The sequence below is a fragment of the Uranotaenia lowii genome, chromosome 2 (genome assembly GCF_029784155.1).
Source record: "Uranotaenia lowii strain MFRU-FL chromosome 2, ASM2978415v1, whole genome shotgun sequence".
In the NCBI taxonomy this organism is placed as follows: domain Eukaryota; kingdom Metazoa; phylum Arthropoda; class Insecta; order Diptera; family Culicidae; genus Uranotaenia; species Uranotaenia lowii.
The window spans coordinates 337,158,506-337,169,667 of record NC_073692.1 but is presented as its reverse complement, the minus strand read 5'-3'; the positions used below and the strand labels follow the sequence as shown (position 1 = coordinate 337,169,667).

Sequence of the window (11,162 nt, the reverse complement as noted above, 5' to 3'; positions counted from 1 at the left end):
GAACGATACTTGAACCCGTAGATGAACAAGAAGCATTTTCGTGGGAGTAAAAAAATTGCGATATTTTTGAAGTTAAGGGAGACTTGATCCTCTATTGAAGGAGACCTGATATTTTATTCAGGAAGCCCTAATCCTTGGAAAAAATCAAACAAAACTCCAAGATTGAATGTTAATTGACTATTTTGGTCATGTTTGTTTTCATTTCACAATCTATAATTGTCAGAAAAAAAAAATCTTTAACTTATTCTCAACCCATATGATGATATGACATTGCATACTTAAGGGTGCAATTTTCTTCAGATAATTGATGGATGAATATTAGCTATTGGATAAATATTAGTAATCTCGTAATCAGTGATGACCACGATCCATTGTGAAGAAGAATATACCGGGATCATTTGTACTCATATATTAGGGATCAATCGTACCCATAATCAACATTTTAGAAAACTGTTTCTGAAATAAGTTGAGATTTTTCCAATGCTTTGAAAATAGGGTATTTTGATGTTCATATAACCCTCGAAAGATTGATATATTAGAATAAATATTTTTGTTATAATTTTTCCATGCAAGGAACATTTTAAAATGATGAAAAAAGATCTTCAAGTCACATTTCGTGAAATTTTTCAAACAAAGTTCAATAACCCAAAAACCTATTTTGTTAAAATTATTTGAGCTTCAATCATTGCTGTTTTGCTCCATTTGACACATTTTTCTAGAACATTTGATATTTGTACGACATTCCAGTTTCGAGATAAAGCTAAGGAATCAAGTATCCCCAGGGATCAAGTATCCTCATTCTCCCCTATACATTGTGGAAAAGACAAAGAATATCTATTTTGCTTGCGATACTTTGTTCTGTTTTTCGTTGTTATTTATTTATTGGTTGTTTCAACTCTGCTACAGAAAAATGGTTATTTAAAGCTTATATAGTTCAATCGTGCATTATTTATTCATGATCATGTGAATTCATTCGAAGGCCTCATTAGGAGCTAAAAGGAGTTTCAATAGGAAACGTAGGAAGTATAGGAGACTAGGAGCATAGGTTTCAAGTGGTTACTTTACCTACCAAGGTAATTTCCTATGCCACAAAACCTTTTCCCAAACATTCAGCATGGAGATTTATGGAGGGATGGCTTACAGCCGGCCTCCACTAATCATATCTTCACATGTGCTGCACTTCCCTTCCTCCTATCGACTACATGGACTTGGCCGGCGTCGTTATTGGTTCAAATAATAATAGGAGATTCTCAAAACTGCACAGTGAGATTGTGATGCTTGTTCCCAGAACCTTTCATTTGGTTCATTGTCCAGTGTTGATTATCTCGAGTCAATCACAGAGTGCAACCATTATGCCATTGGCCAGGAGGGGCCGCAGGTGGACCGTAGTTGATAGCAAGCTAAGCTCAAGCTCAAAAATTACGCTGAGGTGCAATTTTGTAGCCCACTTGAGGAGGAGGAGGAGGAATTTCCAAGCCTGAAAAATAATAATAATTTGTACCGTTTAAAAAATTTAATTTTTTTCAAATTTTTTTGAATGTTTTATGTTTTTCTAGATACTAGATTTCTCTTACTGAGAAAGGTTGGAGTAACAATTTTGATATGCTCTTCTGATCGGGCTCTAACAAATGTGAGGGCCCGTAGTAGGCAAAGTGGTAATATCCGTAGTATCTCCAACGCATAATTTGAACATATATCATGTCAGTCTTATTGGGAGTTGATCTTTGTGTGCTGAAATGGGAAATTTCGGAAAAATGGAAATTACACCCATATGGACTACGGAATAACTTATCGTTATTCTGACAGTCAATATGAGTTACCAAAGGTGGCTTCCCTATGGAAGGATGGAAAATGGAGTTTTCTTGGAGACCAAAAAGAAAACGAGAAGCCCTTGGAATTTTGTTCTTGAAGTGATTCAGTCGGTATTTGAGAAGTAAATTGCAGAAAAAGTAAATCTTAGTAAGGCGGTTATTACACCTACTGCCTTCAAGTATTTCAAGTATCAACTTTTTAGTTGTGTAACCGGTTGGTTACAAATCGTTTGATTTTTGTTTTCATTTTTGTAGTATTGTATATTTAGCTCTAGAAAATTCATGTTCCTTGTCGAGTCTCACAACAAGATAGCACCACAGTAGGCTACATTTTACTGCTGGCTGCTGTCAATTCACAGAGGAGGAAAAGGAGGAAAGAAAAAGAGAACATGGAAGGCGAAAAGGAAGCTTGCTTCAGAAAAATTCGCTCTCTTCTGTACCAGGCGTCCGTGAGTAAAGTCCGGGTTGTGTTTAGTGTTCGTGAAATTCCACGGAATTCGCCCGGAAACACCGGTTGGCTTCCTCACGGCTCGGCCCGCAGATCCCTTGTGGTCTCGCGCCTAACCGTAAAAGACCATCATCATCGTCCTCGGGTTCTGAGGAACCCTAACTTCCAAGGAGGACTTCCCTTCTCGGCCTGTCCGGATACGGGGCACTCTCGTGGGCAGGCCGATTAAACGCCAAAGAAGGAAGACGTCTGCATTAACTGAGTCCAGCAACGCCCGCTGGCGCCGACAGTTTCGGCACTCCGTCGATCCGCCTATATATCGACGGCCCTCCTGCTTCCGGAACTGGATTTCCGGAACTACGACGTCGCGACGCAAGACCACCAGCAGCAAAACCACGGTTAGTGAGAATTTACACGCCACAAATTACACAGAACATTGTTTTATACACCCAGACAACACGCCACATAAAAACATCAAATAAAACCACAATCAACATGAAATTTCCGATTTCTGTATTTTATCCGTAAAGTCCTTGGTTACCCAGTAGCCAGCCGGCCCTGAGGTTCCGTACTTTTAGAGTACCTTGCCTTGGCTGGTCTAGCCGCTGCTCAAGTAACCGTAACAAATGGCGCCCAACTAAAAGTCCGCGAAAGGTAACCAAGAGACGACCGCGTAGAATACAAAAATCTAAGGATTTTTTCTGACGGGAGGTGGCAGGGATTCGTGCGATCCACGAATGGCTGTCGCCGTACACCCATCAATTTAATGTAAAAAAGTGCTTGATATGATGTTTTGCGTTTGGTAAAGGTCTCGACCAGAAGAAGGACCTTAAAAGTTTTTCAAAACCATTTTTCCCACTGAAGAATTCGATGGTTTTGGTTGTTCGCGTCCTTAGATAAAATCTATGTTGAGTTTTAATGTTGTAGCAGAGCATAATTTTATTTTAACATGTTTTTTTTAAATCAAATTTCATGGCAACACTTTTAACCCACACCTGTTTTCTTTGTAGCATATAAAAGCTGTCACTACTAGCCAGTCCGCTTAATCAAAACAAACATGGTTAAGCGAAAGAGATTCAAAGTGAAATATGAGCCAGTGGTGTTTCAATCCGTGGACTACGACGCTGACGATTCTGATTGCGATGGGTTAACGGAGATGCCGTGTCCGGTTAGCTCATCACATCCTAATTATCCAGTTGAGAGGCTAGCCGCAGATTTGCAAACATCGCTGACTTCATGGAGTAACCTGAATGCTCAGGGAAAGCTAGCGCCGAAGGATTTGGTAAGTACTCGGAAGCTCATGCACGCTTTGCAGCACGGTCTTCAGATCTTGTTGAAGGATGCAGAGACGAGATACTTACCGATCATTGGTACTTGCGAGTACCGTCAACATGAACCATTAAATGATGAGCCCAAATCAGTGTTTTCAAATTATGATTCTAGTACGATAAATTCAAGTCCCGATTCCTGTTCTCAATCCTTAACATCAATCGGAACATCATCAAAACTTCGCCAACCCGGTTCTGAATCTGGATCTGAAATAGACGGATGTTACTGGAAACATAACCCTCCGAACAATCGTAAAGCGGATTACGATTCTAGTACATCCGGATATAGAACCAAAGACGACAGGTTGGAAGAAAATATGATGCGAATTGTTGAGTGTCTAGTAGATGCTCGTTTAAATCCTCTATTAGAAAAATTCAAATATGCTAAAGTCAGAAAGAAATTATAAAACTATTTTTCAAATTCGAAATATTAAAAACGGCTGAAAATTGGATCTGTGATTTAGGAATATGGAAGACACTGTGATATACTTGTTTCGTAAACCTTTTTCTTTATTTATTCAATTTGTCTGTTAGTTCTTTTTAATTCTTCAATTTCATTTATTGATCGCGGAGAGGCTTGATTTAGTTGGATTGGTTATTCGGACGGCATTCCTGGTGCAATGGTGTATCCATGGGAGCAGAGGAGAATGGACGAACCCATCTGAATCAGGTCACCCGTATCAGTAATGAACCTAGAAAAAGAAAGAATAAAGAGATATAAATTCATTAAAATTTCCAACATTAGTATCAACACACCCACGCAATAGACTAGAGTTGCAGAACTTTGCTAGTCGTCATAGGTGGGGTGTTTAAGTGACAAAACCAAAAAAAAAAAAAGAAATAATAAACCAATTGGTACTGACCTCAACAATTAATCTGGAAATCCGTAGCGGCACAGGCAACCGCCGACGATGGAAGAGGAAACCCGTTGTGGCTCTTCCATGGTGCTTCGTTATGCGGTGTGTTCGCGGGGGGATTGCCCACCGAGCATTGGCCAGCTCTAAAAATAAAGAAAGAAGGATCACTCTAACCATTCAATGATGGTTATTAAATACTTGTTTCGTGTACTCACCTATTTTATCTTTCGCTGCAAAGGTTTTTTAATATGGTGTTCTGGGATCATTATACGGTTCGCTGCATGTCTCTTTTACTTCAGAAAGATGACATTTAGCAGCAACCTTCCATCCCCAAATTTGTGCGACGATCGTCAACCTAAAAAAAAAAAATATTAAATAAATAAATGAACCCTTAACACGTCCTAATGTTTATTAAAACATACCTTAACATATCGATGCAATGCTGCCTAAATCCGTGGTCGTAAAATGAGTCGAATGATCGCAAGTTTTCAACATAATCAACTAAAAAATAAACATATTAACACGCATCGGTATGTTGTGACAAGTCGATATGACGTCTGTTGATCTGTCATGATCATGATATTGCCCGCCCCGTATTTGCCCGCTCGTGAGGATCATTTTGAAAGTGATCTAAATTACAAATAGGGTACTGTATATATTCGTGTTGTAAATAGGGTAGTGTAATTTTGCAAAATTATTGTTGTAATGTTTAACAATTAGTACGATCGATCGTTTAAGTGTTGCGCAACATAGTGATAAGTATTTTAGTTTATTTTAAATTGTTTTTTTTAACACTAGTGCTTGTTGAATTAAAAATATGTTGATTTTGGTGAAACAAATAAAGTGGAAATTGAAAGTTTGATTGTGCATGTAATTACAATAGTGATATAAGTTAAGTGAATAGTTTTAGATTATATTTGTGATGCACGTTTAAATGAATTTAACCTGTTGTGTGTTATTTATTACCACGTTTGGATTTTTATTTAATGTGCGTTTTCAAATATGATCTGTGATATTCATGTTAATTTATTATTCTCTAGTTGTAAGTTACTTTTAATGATGCGTGCACGTTTATTTATAATTTGGCCTGTTTATCATTTATTTATTTATTTATTTATTCACCATAGTCTTAAAATAATTTTAATTTCCAGTGCACGTTGAATTAAAGTTTGTTTTTATTTATTATTTTATGCATGTTTAGCCCTTAAGATGCATTGCAAATATGAAAAATTTAATTATGCTTTGTCGTTTTAAATGTAATATGTCTGCCACAATTCGATAAATGCGAAGGATTGTTCTGGAAACAAAAAAATGCAAAACACTTCGTATTTTCACATTTTTTCATTGGAGTGGTGGATAGTGTAACCGGTTGGTTACAAATCGTTTGATTTTTGTTTTCATTTTTGTAGTATTGTATATTTAGCTCTAGAAAATTCATGTTCCTTGTCGAGTCTCACAACAAGATAGCACCACAGTAGGCTACATTTTACTGCTGGCTGCTGTCAATTCACAGAGGAGGAAAAGGAGGAAAGAAAAAGAGAACATGGAAGGCGAAAAGGAAGCTTGCTTCAGAAAAATTCGCTCTCTTCTGTACCAGGCGTCCGTGAGTAAAGTCCGGGTTGTGTTTAGTGTTCGTGAAATTCCACGGAATTCGCCCGGAAACACCGGTTGGCTTCCTCACGGCTCGGCCCGCAGATCCCTTGTGGTCTCGCGCCTAACCGTAAAAGACCATCATCATCGTCCTCGGGTTCTGAGGAACCCTAACTTCCAAGGAGGACTTCCCTTCTCGGCCTGTCCGGATACGGGGCACTCTCGTGGGCAGGCCGATTAAACGCCAAAGAAGGAAGACGTCTGCATTAACTGAGTCCAGCAACGCCCGCTGGCGCCGACAGTTTCGGCACTCCGTCGATCCGCCTATATATCGACGGCCCTCCTGCTTCCGGAACTGGATTTCCGGAACTACGACGTCGCGACGCAAGACCACCAGCAGCAAAACCACGGTTAGTGAGAATTTACACGCCACAAATTACACAGAACATTGTTTTATACACCCAGACAACACGCCACATAAAAACATCAAATAAAACCACAATCAACATGAAATTTCCGATTTCTGTATTTTATCCGTAAAGTCCTTGGTTACCCAGTAGCCAGCCGGCCCTGAGGTTCCGTACTTTTAGAGTACCTTGCCTTGGCTGGTCTAGCCGCTGCTCAAGTAACCGTAACAGTTGTTGGCGCTTAAGTGCTGTTAAGTTGAGCTACGCAATTTTGCTAATAATTTTTTTACTTTCCTTAGCACGAAGTGGGATTCAGTCCTGATTAAAATCAGTGGCTATAGGTTTTTGAGAGTTTTTTCGTCTTGTTTCAGCTTCGACTTCCGAAGGAAATCGAGACGGTACACAGAATGCAGGATAATAGAGTATAGAAGTTTTGGAGAAAATTTAAAGTAAAACATTAAAATCTGTGAAAAATCCATTCTTAAATTTTTCAATTTTTGTAAATTAGAGCATAATAATTGAAAATGATTTCAAATTACAAATAGCATTCATTTTTATAAATAAGAGCATAGTTATTGAATCAAAGCAATAGCCTGTGACCCAAGTTGAAGTTCAATTTTCTTGTGTACATTTTTGTATTTTAATCAATAGTTTATTTTAACAGTTGGACATTTACATATTGCAGCAAACTGTTAACTTTCATAAAAATACGTTACTTTTTTCCTTGTGAGCTTTAAAGATTGCTATTAGAATTTTCTATAAACAAAATTTGGTATTCTTTCGAACCACCTTATTTTGTAGGCTCACTGGTTTCCAGGAAATCTCGGATTGTTTCTAGCTTCGACCTTGGTTAAAAACCTCAAGAGTTATCAAATCAGAGCTATCCAGTTCAATTTCTCAGCCACTCGTGAAGTTAAACACGATGCGACCCTGGTATCCATTGTCATGATGGCCGTGGGTAAAAAATTTGTAAGTCCATGAATATTGATATATGTAAGTTTTTTTATAGGGTATTTTTAAAGAAAAACCAATGATGAAACAAAATGAGTAATCGAATGCGGTGTACGATTCTTCTCCATGGCGACCGTCAAAAAAGACCCATGAGCATGAATGTCTAAACTACAATAATGTTTGATTCGGACATACAATTTTAAAGTTCGCATCCCTTCACAATACAGTTTGTAAACACACAGGATTCACAGCTTTGTTACAATCAACATTCTTTCAAGCAAATCTTTGGTGAAGAGTAGAGATTCTCAAATTATGAAAGAAAAAAAAAAGTTTATCAGATAGCATGGTACACCTCATTTGTTATTTGCTGCGTAACGGCTTGAGCTTCAATATTTGACTTAGGAAGAAGAAAGTTTTCAGTTAATATAAAGAATCAGATTCAATTCAGATAACATCATTCTACGGTCAATCATAACCAAAAACTTAAACAATGATGCTTTCGTAAGCATTTAACTCAATTTAATTGATAAACGACAAGTGCTTCAATTAGAAACAAAAAAAAATGCGTTTTAATTTTAAATGGCAAGGCATGGAAATTCTTATTTCTGGTTTTTCATTCTAATGAAATCAAAAATAAATACAGGTTTTAAAAAATACGCATTTTATAACGATATTACAGCCAATGATCTTCACTTAAAAAGCATCAAATAAGTAGTTTGCCAAAACCCTGTCATTACAGTCGTACTTTTAAACCATATCTAAATCAAAGGAATTTTTTTATTTACGATTGTGTCAGTTTATCTTTAAAGTTCAATCATAAATGTCGCTCTAATTTGTTTTGAAATTATTCAGGTTATATTTGTTGCTGACTTATTTCTTCATCTGTCAGTTCAAGGAAATTGAAAGATAGAAATAAGTTCCTACAAAACATAAGAATAAAATTTATTGAACAAAAGTGATTGAAAGTATTAACAACGCATCAGAATAAAGCTGATAAAACATGGAATCGATGTAGGTAGAACAAATAGTCATGTTCATGATCGGGTGCACGATTCCAGCAGTAGTTTAAAACGCCTAAATGCAGACTAGAAAAGCACGTTCGAACTCTAGTGATCTGGAAGTCATTCGAACTTAAAAGAACAAATTCGTTATATTCAATGACTAGACGTTGAAATGCAGCTCTTAAACAAATGCAAACAATTTCGGATTATTTTTTATCAATAACAATCTTATGTTGTTTCTCCATAATTTTTAATTTTTTTCGAAACTTAAATATTCAATCAAAATCTTAAACGTATTATACTTTTCAATGTTTTTTTTTTAATTTGTGAGAAAATTTTAACATTTGTAGAGTATTTAACATATGTATCATAAAATAGTTTGTCAAACCGCACAAAATGTCACGCGTTTACCTTCGCAGTCAAGGCTGCTAAAATACGGCAGCGCACGCTAGAATCTTTGCAAATTGCATGAAAGTTATTCCGTTCGGCAGCAACAACATGTATGCGCGAAAAACTGTCGCCCATCACGAGTCAATTTACGACCTCATTCATGCAAACCACTCGAAATCGTTGTTATAGCATAAGCACACCTTCTATCATCACATGGTGATGCGATATGCGATGTCGTTGACCAGAGCATATCGTTGACAAATCTATTAGCGTGAGGCCGAGGTTCAACGAATTGATTAGTCATCATCATGTCTCGGTCGAATCAATTGTAAAAACCAGATGAAGGCACTTAGATATTTAGAAACATCAATATTTAAGTCATGGTTTTACATAAGAAACACTTCCAACGAAGTTTTATAGATTATCCCGTGGCTTTATTGTAAATTCTTTTTATCAAAACAACAACAACAACAACGTATTTTCGGATATTAAATCATTTAAAATTTGAAGAATTATTGGAAAAAAACTTATCTCTGCTTGGTTTTTCGAAATCCTTAAAAAGAGCACAATCAAGGGAAAACTAAAGAGCTAGACATATTTAAAAAATCATTGTATTCTACTTTCACTTAATAGATTTCATTTCATCAAACATTTTAAATATGTATAGCGTATTATGATGTTTTAACATGCAGTCATTTAGTGACGAGAAAACTAACTGCCATAATTACGTGAATTAACGTTACATAAAAGGTCTTTTTCGGTTCAGGATGTAAAACTTCAATAAGATTACTTCGAGTTGATCAAGTAGAGCATTTAAGAAAATTTCCGAAATTTCCAAAAAAAAACCCGAAGGGGGGAATAAATAAAGTTTGAAGTTTGAATATATGTAAGACTAAAAAACAAATAATGGAAAATGGGAGTCATTACGTCTTTTGTATTCTTGATTTTATTGAATTATTCATTAATTTTTTTTATTGATTTAAAGGTCTTGTGCCATGACATATCATGCAATATTGTTGCATACAAGCTTTAGTAAAGTTTATTCCAATTTAATTGTTTTTCGCTTTTTTTTATAATCACTCCCCCTAGATTACGGATCACCTCACTGTTCCTCAAACCGTCAAATACGGCCCCCAAACAAGTTACTTGGAAAACAAGATTAGATATACTTCATTACGAAGATTCTAACGCAAAAAGATAATCACTTTTTTTTATCCTCATTTGACACATTCCACGCGCTTGCACCGCTCACAAGTGATTTTTATACGTTAGCGTTTTGAAGCCACCAAATACTGCTTCATTATGCAGATAAAAGATTTCTTTTATATGCAATGGGGTTGTTTTAAAAAGTGAACAAAAACAGTCGCAAATGAATAAATTAACGTCACAAAAAACGGAAACTTCTTACTTTTACTGGAAAGCTTTAACATTCCAAACAATAAAAAAAAAAGTTCTTCTTTAAAAATGATGAGAGGATTCCAAAATACTAAATTTTGTAGAAATCGGTTGGAATCCAGCTGAGTTACAACAGTGCGAATAACTGAATTCACGTAACAAAATTTTATTTTTTGTAAAATTTCTAAGGGAAATATGTATGCTCTAAAAGCTGATTTGAGCGTCTAGATCAGCGGTCGGGGAACCGGGGTAAATTACCCTAAATGGGATAAAAGTGAAATTCTTGCGGGTAACAGTGAAAATTTTGTGAGTGAAAAGGGTATAACATAAGACAAAGATTGACCAGCAATTTATTTGGTACAATTGATCAGCGATTATGTGTGGCGAAACAGAAACGAAGAAACTGGATTCAGTGCCCTTGTCTGCTAGAATAGTTAAAGAACGGATTTCTTCATCGAAAATGTGAGGGAACAAGTTATTTTTGCTTCAAAACAGGCTTTTCTTTACTTTGCTATTCAGCTTGATGAGACAAAACCGATTTCAGTAGCAATTCTCAGCTCATGGAATATGTTCGTTATAAAGGTGCAGATGGTTTTGAATTGCTGTTTTATTCTCCGCTCGAGTTGAGATCTCGTGGAATTGATGTATATAATAAAGTGAATGAATACTTCAATGCACATAATTTTAAATGAGAAAACTGTATTTCTATATCTTCGGGTGGAGCTCCAACTATGCTAGGCGATATTAATGGTTATTCGGCTTTCGTAAAAACATAATCCGAATATTCAAGTAACTCGCTTTATGATCCATCGCCAGGCTCTTATGGTCAAATATTTAGAACGTACACTGGAAGCTGTCATGAATGATGGCATCAAAATTGTCAATTTTATCAAGGGACGTGCGGCGATTCAAAAACTCTTCCTATGTTGCATATCTCGCTTATTTAACGGAAATTTTTGAAAGTATCAATATATTGAAGAAAAA

At 36.3% G+C, this 11,162-nt stretch overlaps 1 long non-coding RNA gene across 1 annotated transcript; it reads right to left on the bottom strand.

Moving 5' to 3' along the window:
• Positions 1 to 3,213: 3,213 nt before the first annotated feature.
• On the bottom strand, positions 3,214 to 5,094 carry LOC129747156 (uncharacterized). The gene is made up of 4 exons (XR_008737448.1): positions 4,867 to 5,094; positions 4,660 to 4,799; positions 4,451 to 4,587; positions 3,214 to 4,279 (listed from the first exon to the last, which is right to left on the bottom strand). It is a non-coding gene; the product is annotated as an uncharacterized LOC129747156 (long non-coding RNA).
• Between the last annotated feature and the right edge of the window lie 6,068 nt (positions 5,095 to 11,162).